The sequence below is a fragment of the Vicugna pacos genome, chromosome 5 (genome assembly GCF_048564905.1).
Source record: "Vicugna pacos chromosome 5, VicPac4, whole genome shotgun sequence".
Lineage (NCBI taxonomy): Eukaryota > Metazoa > Chordata > Mammalia > Artiodactyla > Camelidae > Vicugna > Vicugna pacos.
The window spans coordinates 55,484,893-55,501,574 of record NC_132991.1 but is presented as its reverse complement, the minus strand read 5'-3'; positions in this window follow the sequence as shown (position 1 = coordinate 55,501,574).

Sequence of the window (16,682 nt, the reverse complement as noted above, 5' to 3'; positions counted from 1 at the left end):
ACACATGCATGTCTACTCTTATGCTAGTACCACACAGTCCTGATTACTGTAACTTTGTAGTAACTTTTGAAAATGGAGAGTGTGAGCCTGCTTACTTTGTTTTTTCAAGATTGTTTTGGGGCTTTTCTGAGTCACACATTGCTGTTTATTTGCATGTGTTGTAGTTTGTTTTCGTCGAGAAGTGGACACTTTAGATAATATATTGAAGCAGCTCTGCATACCGATTGGCTTCCCCTCTCCCTGAGGCTTCTGGTTTGTTTGTTTACTTGTTTAAGTGACTAGCTGGACTATCTTAGTGACATCTACTTTCCCTGCAGTGTGAAGGCTCTGATGTTACTGCTCAGAGGTGCAGTCTTGGGCGTGCATACATTCATCCTGGGGTGACAGTGTTTTCAGCAGGGCTCTCTTTGTCTCCTTTCCTAATTAAACCCAGCTGTTGGACTCTACTAATTGCTCTGGTGTTTTTGACAATGCCCTGGAGTATAAATTGCTCCATTGTCTGATCTCATTAAATTCAAGCCCCTTTAGAGGGGTAGTTTTGGAGGCCAATGTTTGAGGTTCCCGCTGATCTTATGAAAGTTCTTAGTTGTCTGTTTACTTGGTTTTCTCTGATTAACTTGGTTTTCTAGGAGTTAATTTGTTTCTCTTATGAAGCTGCCTTAATTGCTTATCATCAAACCCTTCATTGTTTTTGAGAGCGTCGTTATCTTTGACCTTTGCCACCATCTGTTTCAAATGAAGTCGTTACACTAGGGAGAACTTGACAACCCTCTGTTCTTAAGGCCTGCCTGTCCTCTGACCAAATCTCTGAGCTATGGCTCTGGGTCTGGGGATGGGACAGTGGCCAACTTTTTTTCAGAGTGATACCACTACTTTAAGAGCAGGGTGCTGGGAAGAGGTGGTAGCCTCTGGTCTTCTCAGCTTGTGTCTCCTGGCATGGAACCTTCACTATGTGAGTGAGCTAGGGTTAGGGTAGATTGGAGCCCAGTTCTCCTAGCTTTTCATACCTGAGGTTGATCCTCTACCCTATGAGTGGGGACTGGTGGACACAGAGAGCCTCTGACATCTTGGCCACACTCACCTGGGATTTAGTTTCTGCAACCCACAGCTGGCAGAGATAAGAAATCCTGGCAGCCTGTTCCTCCTGGGAAGATACTATAGGGGAGTAAAACTTGCCACCTTTAAGTGTCTCTTTGGCATGTGGATTATTTTGAGCTGAGGACATAAAGACTCAGGAAGAAACTTTGACCTCCCTGTTAGCTGCCTAAAATAATTTAGATAGAGAGTTTATTCCTGGAACAGAGCTATCACCAGAGATACCTGCAGAGACTGTGGGCTAGGTGTGGTGGGGGAGACTCAGCAGGGGCCTAGAGAGGTCCGCTTGGTGTCCCATTGTCTCTGCCTGGCCCAGTAAACATTTACTTACTAAGCATTTGCTTTTCCATCTCCATGTGCATTGCCATCCTCCCCTTTGAAGTCCCAAACTACTACCCCCAACATCCTCTTTTGTCCTTAGCTGAAGATGGTGTCTAAGGTGAGGGTTTTGGCCATTTTTGTGAGTTACTCAGATTTTCTGGGTCTCCCTCATGTATATGTGTTATTGAATTTTTGTTTGATTTTATCCTGTTATTCTGTTTCATGTCAATTTAATTCTTAGCCAGCCAGAAGAACCTAGAGAGTAGACGAAAATTTCTTCCTTCCTCATAATACTATAGCCCTTGACTGGAATCAGAGGCAGAAGGAACCCTGTAATCTTGGCTGCAGCCATCTTTTTTTTTTTTTTTTCTTTTTTAAAAAATTGAGGTATAGTTGGTTTACAATGTTGGGTTGGTTTCTGGTGTACGGCACAGTGATTCTGTCACACATGTATATGCAGCCATCTTAAATGGAACTCCAATATGTGAGCTAATAGGGGAAGGAGGAAGTCATGGTTCAAATACCATAGACTTTCTGTTTTTACTGAGTTCTGATAGGTTTTTTAAAATAAATCTTTGCTATTTACTTTCTGCCCTTAGGACAATTACCAGAAATTTCATTAAAAAAAAAAAAACCTTTTTTTCCCGCCAGTTATACTTGTTTTGCTAGGAAATAGGTCTGTGGAGGTCCTCACGTTGCCATTACAGAGGCAGAGTTCCCCTTATTTCTCACAAATTTGTTTTTCTAGGGTCATAGGGAGATTTTTTCTCTCTCAGGAATCATATTGCCAGGGTATTGCAATAGCTTTTTTGCTACTCAGTAATTTCTCTGTTAATTTTCTTAGTTCTTATCTGATGCCTGGAGTTAACAGATATGTGATATTTAAAAACAAATATAAAATGAAAAGAACAAAACAAATCAAAGGAGGCAAATTGACTACTATATATCACAGAGTCTCTCTACTTGAAGATATTTTTTTTTCATAAGCTATCACCCTTTTTAGGGGAAGATGCTCCACTTACAGGTTCTGCTGAGACATTAGTACTATATGATCTTAAATCCTTTTATATATGTTTTGACCAATCTTGGTTTGACGAGGCACTCATGATTTGTGTCAGTTTCACAGAGATAATTTGGGAGAATTGCATTTATTTGCAATTTTAAGAGGTAAAAAGGGATGTTTCAGTGGTGGTGCCATCTTGGGCAGGCATTATCAGCTCTGTGGATGGTGAAGAAGCAGAGAGAGCAGACCAATCACAAAAGAAAAAAAAAATATTGGGGACAATACTCAGAAAGAGAGCTTCTGAGAAAGAGTGAAGACAAGATAGGGTAACTACCTGAATCTTCAGCAGTCTTTGATCCTCCTGGGGACTGGGTGTCAGATTTTCCTAAGTTTTTTTGTTTGTTTGTTTTTGTTTTTGTTTGGGGGTTTTTGTTTTTGTTTTTGTTTATTTCAGATTAGTTTGTTCTTTTAAATGAACTTTCCTTTTTATGAGTTCCCTTAAATGTGTTTTCCTTTCTTGCAACAAAAAGATTTCTAGCTAGAAACCTTGCAATGAGAATTAACTGGTATGTTATCAAAATTGATAAGGTTTTTAAGAACATTCTACCACTAATAGAATGTATTACATAGTTATGTACTTTTTTCTGTCAGAAATATAACTTCAATGGATGCAAACCCTCATGGGTTGTATTCAGTTTTAATTTGTCTCTTATTATAAAGTGCATTAAAAATAAAAAAGAAATTCTAATACTTTCTCTTTCTAGTCTTTTGATTTTAACCCTTCATGTATTCTGTATATAATATCAATAAAACTGAACTAAGAGATCCATATACTGTTGAAAAATCTGTTTTGTCTTTAGCATATATTTTGCCTTTGCAATATAGTGGAAATTTTATATAATGCATATTGATACGATTTTTTTTGCTAGAGACAAATTCAGAACAAGTCATATTTATAAAGGAAATATGATTGCATATTGATAGAATAGACTGAAATGCATGTATTTCTTTGTATTGTTATTGCTTTGAAAACGAATCAGTTATAAATGTTTTGCATTAACTAGAGAAATTTCCAAAAAAAGTTCTCTTTGGGATTAACTGCTTAATCCCATCATTTATCAGTCAGTTGATTTTAAAACAATTGCTGCTTTCTAAATGGAGATAATAGAATATCTTATCTCATTCAGCAGATGTGAATATTGAAATATTTTAAATTTATATGATTTTATAAATATTTTCTAATATGAAAAGAAAAACTGTCTATCCCTGTAGTTCATTTTATTTTATACATATATTTTTATGAATATATTAATGTATAAACTAGAAAATTAATAACTAAGCTCTTTATTTTTTAATGTCAGAAGCAGAACAAAATGATTTCTTCTTTACAGTGTCATTATATACTCACAACTGCCAAATACATTGGTGTTTGTTTTAGTCTTTATTTCAGGTGGGGATTGTGGGAAATAGACTGAAGTGGAAATTCATGTGTGTGATTTTACTGGGTGGTTCTCTGGGGGCATGCTGACTGTTAGGGAGTGAGGAAGGCAAGATTGGGAAGAGGGAGAAGCTGAGGTGCTATGTAGTTACTGCAGCCAATTTTCTATGCTGCTGGAGAGTTCCTCTCGCTCTCACTTTGACGTATGTTTACAATTAATCCCCCTCCACCATCCTGTGACTTCCTTCAGAACCTGCAGAACATTCAGTAGTCACCGTCTTCTGACTACATTAGATAATTTGCAGAAAGAAAATGCGTAGTTCAAATATTTAAATTTTTAGCCAGTCCCTCCTACAGCAAAGACAAATAATAACAAAACAATAACAAAAGCTAAAGGGCTGTAGCAGTTAAATATCAAATTGAAAACTTGATTGCTGCTTGTAGATTGTAAATGTCAGTTGAATTCACCTTAATTAGAAAGGAACAATCATCTGCTTCACTGAAGAGGACATTTATCCTAGAGAAGGCATTGCCTTTTTTGGCCACAAAGCTTCTACTAGCAGCACCATTCAATAACTTACAAAATACTTATTTACTACCATGTTGCCTCACACAGCCTTGCTTCTGATCATGGTTATTGTATCACCAAAAATATATTCAATAACGAGCTCATGCCAGTTGAGTTCATTGGTCTTGCCATATACTCTGTCATCTGAAAGTGACTGGCATTGCATAACATAAGAATGACCAGTTGAAGACATTTACCATGCCATTTGGAGATGATAGCATCTTGCCAAGTTGGACAGCTCCTTTACAGGTTTTGGTATTTGTATTTGTACCACATTGACATATGTAATTCTTTTTGTTTACATATCCTTTTGGAATCAAGGGTTGGAAGCAGGAGTGGCTGTTTTTTGCTATTTCATTTAATAAACCACTTGAACAATTTTCTTTCTATTCTTGAGGTTTGAACCTGGTTTAGTAATGTTATTTTGCAAGGGAAAACTATTTTTACTGAGGAACATAATAGTGGTTGAAGTGAACTTGAAGGTAAATGGCTTTCTGGCTGTTTGGAGCTCTCATGGCACTGCATCAACAGGCAAAATAGGGAGTGATTGAATAAACTGAAGTGATTAATGCAAGTGTAAGCATACTTCATTTTATTGTGTTTCGCTTTATTGCCCTTTGCAGATATTGTGCTTTTTACAAATTGAAAGTTTGTGGCAACCCTGCGTTGAGCAAGTCTATTGGTGCCATTTACTCAAGAGCGTTTGCTCACTTTGCGTCTCTGCGTTACATTTTGGTAATTCTTACAATATTTAAAACTTTTTCATTATTATTATGTTTGTTAAGGTGATCTGTGATCAGTGAACTTTGATGTTATGATTGTAATTGCTTTAGGCTCCATGAACTTAGTTGATAAATGTTGTTTGTGTTCTGACTGCTCCACTATCTGGCCCTTCCCTTGTCTCTCTCCATCTCCTCAAGCCTTCTTATTCCCTGAGACACAACAATATTGAAATCAGGCCAGTTAATAACCCTACAATGGCCTCTAAGTGTTCAAGTGAAAGGCAGAGTCACTTTAAATCAAAAGCTAGACATGATTAAGTTTAGTCAGGAAGTCACATGGAAAGCCAAGATTGGCTGAAAGCTAGGCTTCTCACACCAGTCTACCAAGTTGTGAATGCAAAGGAAAAGTTCTTGAAGGCAATTAAAAGTGCTGCTCCAGTGACCGCACAAGTGATAAGAATGTGACATAGTCTCATTGATATGGAGAAGGTTTTAGTGGTCTAGTTGGAAGATCAAACCAACCACAATATTTCCTTAAGCCAAAGCCTAATCCAGAGCAAGGCTCTAACTTTGTTCAGTTCTATGAAGGCTGAGACAGATGAGGAAGATGCAGAAGAAGAGTCTGAAGTTAGCAGAGTTTGGTTCATGAGTTTTAAGGAAAGAAGTTATCTCTGTAACATAAAAGTGCAAGGTGAAATAGTAAGTGCTGGTGGAGAAGCTGCAGCAGTTTATCCAGAGGATCTAGCTAAGATCATTAATGAAGGTGGCATATTTTCAAGGTGAATGAAATAGTCTTCAAGGTAAATGAATTGGAGAAGCTTCCATGTAGCACTTTCATAGCTAGAGAGGAGAAGTTAATGCCAGACTTCAAAGCTTTAAGGTACAGGTGGACTCTCTTGTTAGGGGCTAATGCAACTGATGACTCTAAACTGAAGCCAGTGCTCATTTACCTTTCCAAAAATCCTAGGGCCCTTAAGAATCATGTTGAACCTACCTTGCCTATTTCTTTAAAGGAAACAATCAAGCCTGGATGACAATACATCTGTTTACAACATGATTTACTTAATATTTTAAGCTCCCTGTTGAGAATTACTGTCCAGAAAAATAGATTCCTTTCAAAATATTGCTGCTCATTGTCAATGCACCGACCTGGTCACCCAAGAACTCTGATGGAGATGTACAATGAGATTAATGCTAACTCAGCATTCATTCTGTAGACCATAGGTCAATGAATAATTTCAACTTTCAAGTCTTATTGTTTAAGAAATACATTTTGGAAGGTTATAGCTGCCATAGATAGTGACTCCTCTAATGGATCTGGGCAAAGCCAATAATTGAAAACGCTCTGGAAAGGATTCACCATTCTCTAAATGCCATGAAGAACATTCATCATTTATGGGAAGAAGTCAAAATATCAACATGCACAGACAGGATATGGAAGAAGTTGATTCTAAACCACCTGGATGACTTTGAGGGGTTCAGGACTTCAGTGAAGGAGGTAACCAACGATGTAGAAATAACAGAAGAGCTACAATTCCAAGTGGAGCTTGAAGATGTGACTGAATTACTGCAATCTTACCGTAAAACTTTAACAGATGAGGAATGCTTCTTATGGATGAACAAAGAAAGTGGTTTCTTGAGATGAAATCTACTGGTGAAGATGCTGTGCAGATTGTTGAAATGACAACAACTAATTTAGAATATTACATAAACTTATTTGATAAAGCAGTGACAGCATTTAAGAGGACTGACTCCAATTTTGGAAATAGTTCTACTGTGAGTAACATGCTATCAAACAGCATTGCATGCTACTGAGAAATCATTTGTGAAAGTAAGAGTTAGTTGATGTAGCAAACCTGATTATTGTCTTATTTTAAGAAATTGCTACAGCTACCCCAGCTCTTCACCAACTACCAGCCTGATCAGTCAGCAGCCATCAACATCAAGGCAAAAGCCTTCACCAGCAGAAAGAGTATGAGTTGCTAAAGGTTTAGATGATGGTTAGCATTTTTTAGCAATAAAGTATTTTTTAGTTAAAGTATATGTATTTTTAGACATAATGCTATTATTTGAACACTTGATAGACTATCATATAGTGTAAACATAACTTTTATATACACTGGTAGACAAAAAATTTGTATGACTAGCTTTATTTCCATATTCAGTTTATTGTGACAGCCTGGATCCAAACTGCAATATCTCTGAGGTATGTCTATACTCAGTAAGATTTCTGCTACACAATGCAAGTTCCAGGGCTCTGCCTGGAACTCAAGACAGTCTCTGGTGTTCCCTGTCCAGTAGTAAAAGTTAATGGAAGATTAAATGGTTTGACAATATCTGCTAAAACCAAATGTATTTTCCAGGATCTAGCAAGTCCACTTCGTTTACACACTCAACTGAAATGAATATATATGTTTATCAAAAGCAATATACTAAATAAAATGAAAAGATAATCTATGGAAGGAGAGAAAATACTTTCAAATGATGTGACTGACAAGGGCTTAATCTCCAGAATATATAAATAGCTCATACAAGTCGATAACAAAAAAAAACCCAATAAAAAAATTGGCAGAAAACCTAAACATGCATTTCTCCAAAGAAGATGGCCAATAGGTACATGAAAATATGCTCATATTGCTAATTTTAAGAGAAATGCAAATCAAAACTACAATGAAGTATCACCTCACACTGGTCAGAATGGCCATTCATTAAAAAAAGTCTACAAACGATAAATGCTGAAAAGGGTGTGGAGAACAGGGAACCCTCCTAAACTGTTGGTGGAAATGTAATTTGGTGTAGCCACTATGGAAAACAGTATGGAGATTCCTTAAAAAACTAAAAATAGACTTACCATATGATCCGGAGTCCCACTCCTGGGTGTATATCTGGAGAAAACTCTTAATTCAAAAAGATACATGCGCCTCAGTGTTCATAGCAACACTATTTACAGTAGTCCAGAAATGGGAGCGACCTAAATGTCCATCAACAGAATGCCTGGATAAAACAGCTATGGTATCTTTATATAATGGAATACTACTCAGCTATAGAAAAGAATAAAATAATTAGCCATTTGCAGCAACATGGATGGACCTGGAGAACGTCATACTAAGTGAAGTAAACCATAAAGAGAGAGAAAAATATCGTATGATATCACTCATATGTGGAATCTAAAAAAGAAGAAAAGGACACAAATGAACTTATTTACAAAATTGAGACAGACTCATAAGCATAGAAAACAAACGTATGTTTACTGGGGGGAAGAGAGTAGGAAGGGATAAATTGGGAGTTCAGAATTTGTAGATACTAACTACTATATATAAAATAGATAAACAACAAGATTCTACTGTATAGCACAGGGAACTACATTCAATACCTTATAATGGCCTATAATGAAAAAGCATATGAAAAGGGATATATATATATAAATCTCTATGCTGTACACCAGGAATTAACCATAAATTGTAAATTGACCATACTCTATTAAAAAAAACAGCAGTATACTAGAATGTATATATAACTACTATTGTTAATACCCAAAAGTTAGAACTTAATCAAATTTCCATCACAATGGAAAGGAAAAATGAAGAATCTGAAGTGACATGAATAATACTGATAAATCTCATAAACATAATTTTGAGGAAGAATACTGTGATGGTTAATTTTATGTGTCAACCTTACTGGCCACAGGGTGCCCTGATTAAATATTATTTCTGGGTGTGTCTGTGAGGGTGTTGTGGATGAGATTAGAGCTTGAATTGGTGGATTCAATAAATAGGTGGTCCTTCCCAGTGTGGGTGGGCATTGTCCAATCCACTGAAGGCCTGAGGACAACAAAAGGTGGAGGAAGGAAGAATTCTCCCCTTCCTGAGTGCTTCAGCGGGGACATGGAAGTCTTCCTCCTCTTGGTGCTCCTGGTTCTCAGGCCGTCAGACTCAAACTGAAATCTACATCATTGGCTTTCCTAATTCTCAGACTAAATTACACTATCGACTTTCCTGGGTCTCTATCTTGAAGATGACAGATTGTGGGACTTCTGTCTCCATAATTATGTAAGCCAATTCATCATCATAAATCTATCTATCTATCTATCTATCTATCTATCTATCTATCTATCTATCTTACTAATTTCTCTGGAGAACTCTGACTAATACAGATTTATATCATATTGATTCCACTTATGTAAGTTTTTAAAGCAGGTAAAAGTAAATAAAGTTTAAAAGTAGGTAAAAAGGTGTTTGAACTCAAGATAACTGGTACTCTCAGAAAGGAAGAGAATCAGTGGAAGGCAGCATCAGAGGAGCTTCCAAACTGCTGGTAATGTTGATTTTTATCTGTGTTGATTACACAGGTGTGTTTAATTTTGAGAAGGATTAATTTGATCTGTGCATTTATTAAATGAGTACCTTTATATATATATTTTTTTTGATTCAACAAACAGTAAAAATAATCTATTAAAAGGTCATAGAAGAAAAAGGCAACACAGTAAGACAGGACAATTAATGATTTAATGAGGATTGGGATACTCCATTAGTAAAGATCCTTGACCATGTGAAGTTCTTGCTCAGGTTAAAAAAAACAAACCTGTAATATCTCATGGAAATTATAAATACCATGTATGACCTCACAACAAATTATAAAACTAGGATTATATGTACTTACTTATTATTCCATATTTGAATATGTTAATTATTCTCCTGTTTTACTAATATTTTCTGTAAAGTGCATTTTTGATAGATAAATTTAAAATGACATCTTTAATTCTAGAATATCCAAGTGAAGCAAAAGAGGAACTAACATCTTTCAGAGTAGAATACAGTGACTGATGAGATTTTGTTTCCCCTTTTTTGGGCGAGGATGAGCTTATTTTCATTTGTACGATCTATTGTTACATTTTACTAGGTAGAAAAATGATATTATTTTTATTATTGTTGAACAGAAATTTAAATTTGAATAGTGTCTCGGTCTGTTTGGGCTGCTGTAACAGAATACCCTGGACTGGAAAATGTATGTGCCACAGTCCTGGAGACACTACTCAAATTTGGGACGTACAAAATTAAGGCATAGGAAGTTTCAGTGTCTTGTGGGGGCCCTCTTCCTGGTTCTTAGACGGCGGTCTTTCTGCTGTGCCCTCACATGATGAAAGAGGCATGGGAGCTCTCTGGGGTCTCTTTTATTAGGGCACTAATCCCATTCATGTGGGCTTTGCTGTCACAACCTAGCCACCTCCAAAAGACCCCACCTTCAAATACCAACACATTGGAGATTAGGTTTCAATGTATGAATTTTGGGAGGACACAAACATTCAGTCTTTAGCAAGTAGAGAAATGTATATGGATGCTGAGTCGGGAAAGGGGTAGACTGTAACATCTGATGTCTGTTGGCTCTCCTCACATTGGCACACCTCCACAGGTATCTCCCACCTTTTGAAAATTTGCTTTATGCTTTGTTTTTGCAAAAGACCTACAATAGTACCTACATTAGTTTTTGCTAACTGAAATAAATACAAAGAGGATGTTCATATGAGATCGCTCATATGTGGAATCTAAAAAACAAAAACAAACAAACAAACAAAAACAAAGCATAAATACAGGACAGAAATAGACTCATGGACAGAGAATACAGACTTGTGGTTACGGGGGGGGCGGGGTAGAGGGTGGGAAGGGATAGACTGGGATTTCAAAATTGTAGAACAGATAAACAAGATTACACTGTATAGCACAGGGAAATATACACAAAATGTTATGATAAATCACAGAGAAAAAAATGTGACAATGAGTGTGTATATGTCCATGTATGACTGAAAAATTGGGCTGAACACTGGAATTTGACACAACACTGTAAAATGATTATGAATCAATAAAAATGTTAAAAAAAAAAACAAAGAGGATGTTCACTTTACAAAAAAGGCAAATAGCAAAAATAGTCCTCATTGTTCATTTTGCAGCCAGCTGTTACAGAGGCAGCCTGCACCCTGAGCAGCCGGTGCACCCCCAAGCTCCTTCCACTGGAACTTCACTCAGCATCTCAGCATCAAGCCACTGTAACTTTGGACTGTGTCTGTGTTTTATCTGGATTTATTTTGTGCACCCATTAGCTAGAAGTATCCTTAAGTAATTGCTTCTTTACTTTACACCACCTTGGCTTATGAAAGTTATCCTGGGAATGCTCTGCTTTCAGATAGTTGAGTAGAAACCTGTACTTTCTTCTTCACTGGGGTGGAAGCCTGCAAATTACACTTTCCAGAGTTCCTGACTCCATGTTAGCTTTGCCAGTGAGAAAGTATAGAAGAAAGACTGAAAGGTAGAAAGAAGACAGGAGCTATTTATATTCTGCTCCTATCAGTGATTGCCGGCAATAACAGCAGCAGGTGACTGAAAATAGATCCATGCTTCCATAGGATCCGGGCAGTACTGACAAGATGGGGTATGACAAGATGGAGGGCTTCTCAGGTGGCCACAGTCCAGTTTTAAATGCAGAAGAACAAAGGGATTGCTTCTAGCATTTTTGTGATACATGCAGGCTCATAGCTTCCAGCCCAAGGAGGAAGCATCTTCTAGGTCCTTTTTTTCCATAGGATCCTTCAGTCCCTCATGTATTTTCTCCTTTTTTCTTTTACTCCTCCAGGTCCTTATCCAGTCCCCTGCATTGTGTCTCATGCTTGGAATATCTAGAGAGGTTTCTCTTTTCTTGATAGGATACTAAACAGTTCAACAAGGAAACATTAATCCAGAGTAAGAAGCACAGGATACAGGCCAGCACATACAGAGACTATGTAGACATTGTGAAGAGGAAACTAATCTAGGTGAGTGAGTTGCAAAAAACAAACATGGTCTTTGGGTAAATTATAAGCATTACTGTTTTCTCCTGGGAAATATGTTCATTGCATGGAGCCTGGGTTTATTTCTTCTTGCTGCTGTAGTCAAGTACTTTAATGATATTAAACACACAAGATAGTCTGATGATCCTTAATTAAAAAGTCTTTAGATTTGGCATCTTTCCTCTTGGTGCTTATTTCTGATGGCCTAGCCCCATAGTTTTAATGAGCCACTTCCTTGGGGACCAGGAAATAAAGTCTTGATTTTAATGAGCTATTCTCTAAGGGGCAAGGATGAGATTGGGAATTTATATGAGGGAATGTCACATAAAGCAAGGAAGAAAAACACAGATTCAGGGAAAAGAAATATAAATTCAATAATATAAAAGAAATCCAGAGAAAAGAAAAAGCTGCATAAAGTATATTGAAGAGAAAAAAATGTACAAAGTAGATTAAATAAAAAGTACAAAAGATGTTAGAAATGAATTCAAATATATCCATCAATACTCCGTATAAATAAATTAACCATTCAATAGAAGATAAACATTGCCAAATTAGATGAGAAAAAATGTGATATTACACACTTTACTAAAATCATACCTGGAGTATGATAATAGACAAAGACAACCTGAAAGTAAAGGCATGGCTAAGCAAGTACAAGGAAAAGACTTTTGTACATCTATAAACTTTTTGACAAAAGAAGTATTGCTAGAAATTTTTTAAAAAATCCAGTGCATGCTTTTGAAAGATTCACATTTCCAGGAATATATGTAACAGCAATAAATTTGTATGTACTTAATAACATAACCTGAAAATATATAAAACAAACATTAACAGAGTTAAATAGAAGAAATTAACAACTTTTTAGATGAAATTTTTACACACTTTTCTCATTAGGTTATAGATTATTCAAACTCAAAATCTGTAAGAATATAAAAATAATTTAAGAAAACTGCAAACATAACTGGTCCAGTATATGCATATTATGCATTTATCTATCTCAATATCTCTGTATGTCTCTGTACTTACATTGATCTACCATCTGTGTATGTAAATCTTTGTCTGTCTGTCTGTCTTTATCTATCTATCTATCTATCTATCTATCTATCTATCTATCTATCATCTCTACCACCACACCTAGTACTGGAGAATACATATTCTTTCCAAACAAACGTGTCATGTTTTAAAATTGACTATTTATTGGATCCTAAAAAATTCTCAAAAAAATTGAGACCAATTTGCTGGCCACAATGAAATTAACTTACAATTAAATAATAAAGGAAACTGTGAAAATTCCCTTAGGATTGGAAAGGTAAATCCCCATTTTTCTATAATATATGTGCCGAGTCAAAATGAAAATAAAATATTATGAATGAAATGAAATAAAACATGAAAATTAGAAATATTTAATACTGAGTAATAATGAAAATACTTTTATCAAGATTTGTGGCATACATAAAAAAGGATATTTAAAGAGAAATTTATGATATTAAATGCTGACATCACAAAAGAAGAAAAGAGGAAATGGATCTGTTTATTATATACTCTCCCACGTCTACACAAAAACAAATCTGAATAAAGAGTTTGTCTAACCAGAATCCTCCCACCAATTACAACAATTTGTATTAAAACTATACAATTATGGTAAATACAGGAATCTAAAGGAATCATTGTTTTTCTCCCTCTCATTATTTTAAATAGAAAAAATATAAAATAGAATATTAAAAATAGATATTTTACTGATATAAATTCTTTATTCATTTACTAAATGGTTTTTATAATTTAAAAAATGTTATTATTTTCAGGAAAGAGAATGACCTAGAATCTAGCATTCAGCTTTTCCTCTAAGTAGCTAAAGTAAAATTTTTTTTTGGAAGCTGAGATATTTAACAAACAGGAGACTAAAATCTGCTATTCTCACTAGAACTACTTATAAGAAATTGTTACTTAAAAAAAAGTGTGGTTAAACATGATTCTTTTCTACTGAATTACTTTTAAAATTTAAAGTATTTGTTAAAAATTTTTATCATGTGTTGAAGCCAATCAAGAAAAGATAATTTCCATCAATATGAAAACAAGTAATAACCTCTTCCTCATTCACATATGAGATATGATAATATGAAAATCTACTTTTCCTCTAAGATCTTCTCAAGCTTGGTTAGACTACTTAATTTACTAAGTGATAGGGCTGTAATTTTATTGTATCACAATTTATAACCTGAGTGAGGAATAATTTTTCATTCCCAATAGACATGCATTTGTCAATGTCAAAGATAGACTTAAAAAAAATTAAGGTAAGTCGTTTGAAGTTGTGACATATTTATAACACAGTAGACTACATGGAAATAATGAGATCTTTATTGTTTCCAATCTGTCAGTTGTGTGACAGGTAGAATATGAAGGCAATTGTGGTCAGTATGCATATATAAAATAAAGTACACATTTGCCAATTTTGTGTGACAGTTATTTTGGGGCCTAATTCTTCTTTTTTTAATAACTTTTTAGATGAATTTTTATTTAAATTTACTTCTACTTAAGAAAACAATTCCTGTAGACAGTTCCTCAAAGCATAATTGCAGATACCTTCTAATGACTCACATATTAGCAATTTTTTCTTTGGAAAAGCATTTGTACATTCCTGAAGACTTACAAACTTTTTCTTTCAAGTAAGGAAATTGTAAAATTAGAGAATTTACTCTCTAACCATTACTCTGATCTGAGCTCTACTCCCTTGAGTTTACCCATTACAAAGTTTCATTAACTGCATTTAATATTTTCTTGTCAGACACTTTTGTTTCCTGCAACTTTTTTTTTCATCCATTTCACTATTGTTGCAAAACTCTCACCTTATTTTAACTCAACAGCTCATCTACACTGAGCCTACAAACAAGCAATAGAACATTATATGGACTGGTCACACTTTCAATTTGTAGCGGAGAATAAGTGGCTGCCTAGCATAGCACAACAATCCCATATATCCTTACTCTGTTTTCATCGTATTCTCTGAGAATCTCACATTCACTCCTTCCCACAGAACTCTAGTAACTGTCTTGCCCTGCTCAGTCTCAGCTGATGACCCTGCTTTATACTGAAGGGAAAAAAAATGAACTACTCTTTACAACTCTACTGTTCTACCTGCATGGGAATTCACATAAGTTGCTAAGGTGGCTAGCCTCCAAAAATGACCCCCAATGATTCTAACTTCTGTCATTATATCTCTTTGTATACTTCCTGCCTGAATTGTGCCAGGGTTTTACTGTGTACCAGTTGAATACCCTTTCAAGATTAGGTTGTAAAACACATCATTACTTTCTTCTTTCTCTCTGCACTTATTCTAGAGAAAGCCAACTTATGAACACCCTCCTGAAATGACTCACACTGTGAGGAACTGCAACTTCTGCATACCAACAAGTGAGTGTGCTCAGAATGAATTCTTTATAACCAATCACATCTTTAGAGACTATCCCTGGCTGACAGCTTGACTTCCTAAGAGCAGGCCGGGAAAGCGTACTCCTCAATTCCTGCACCTCAAGCACTATGTAAGGTAATAAGTATTTGGGGTTGTAATCTACTAAGTTTAGGGGAAATTTTTGCACAACAATAAATCACAAAGTAGATTTGGTAGCAGGAATTGGGTACTGTCATAACAAAAACCTAAAATACGTGAGTGATTTGGAATCAGGCAGTGAATGGAATTGGAGAGGACTCTAAGGATTTTGAGAAGACTGTTATTTAAAGAATTAAATGCCTTGAATACACTGTTTATAATATTTTGAACTCTGAGGAGGCTGCTAGTGAGGTCTTAAAGTGAGAAAAATATTACTGGATATTGGAAGAAAGGAAATCCTTATCATGTAGTGGCATAAAGTTTATCAACTTTGTTGCCTGTAGTAACATACAAATGAGACACTGTGCCCAGTGAACTGGGTAATGTAGCTAAGGAAATTTATAGCTATAGGGTGAAAAAATGTCTTAATTATAGCAAAATGCAAGAAGAGAAAGGTAAGCTAATGGAAGGACCATTAAATAATAAAGCTGGCACTTGCTGATGCTGAAGATTACCAACATTTTTAGATGGCAAAGAAAGCTAAAATTAAATGGTTTCTAAGCAAAGATCAAATCAAGAGAACTCTTAGGAAAGCATGGTCTAGAAATGAACAAAGGTATAATTGTAAAATCACTTTTTGAGATCTGACTCATACAAAATGCCCTGTAAATGATTAAGGGTGTTCCTCCGATTCTCTCAATCACATAATAGAGCTTGTAGGAGGCTTAAGATCATTGTTCCTTAGTCAACTCAGCAGAAGCTCAGAGAAGAGAAGGGCCTATCTCAAATAGATTTTGTGCCTGGCTTTTGTCTAATGGAATAACTTACATTACATTGGTAGAAGATTCACAATACTTTTAGTAAAATTGTATCAGCAGAAACATTGCTCTCTTGGATTGAAAGAATTGAAATACTTATATCTTGGATTGAAAGAATTGAAATACTTATATCTTGGATTGAAAGAGGCAGTATAAAATGAAAAGAGGCTTTTGGACTTTTAAACCTTTACAAACAGAAAACAAGTTGATAAAAACTCCTCAGCAAAAAACATGTGCTAACTTCTACATATAATAGAAAAAATGAATTCGCATGTGGAAGAAGGACGCTGGTGGTAGAGCCAAGAGACAAGTTTAAGTCATTTCCAGGCAGAGATGGCACTAAGTTCTAAAATGAA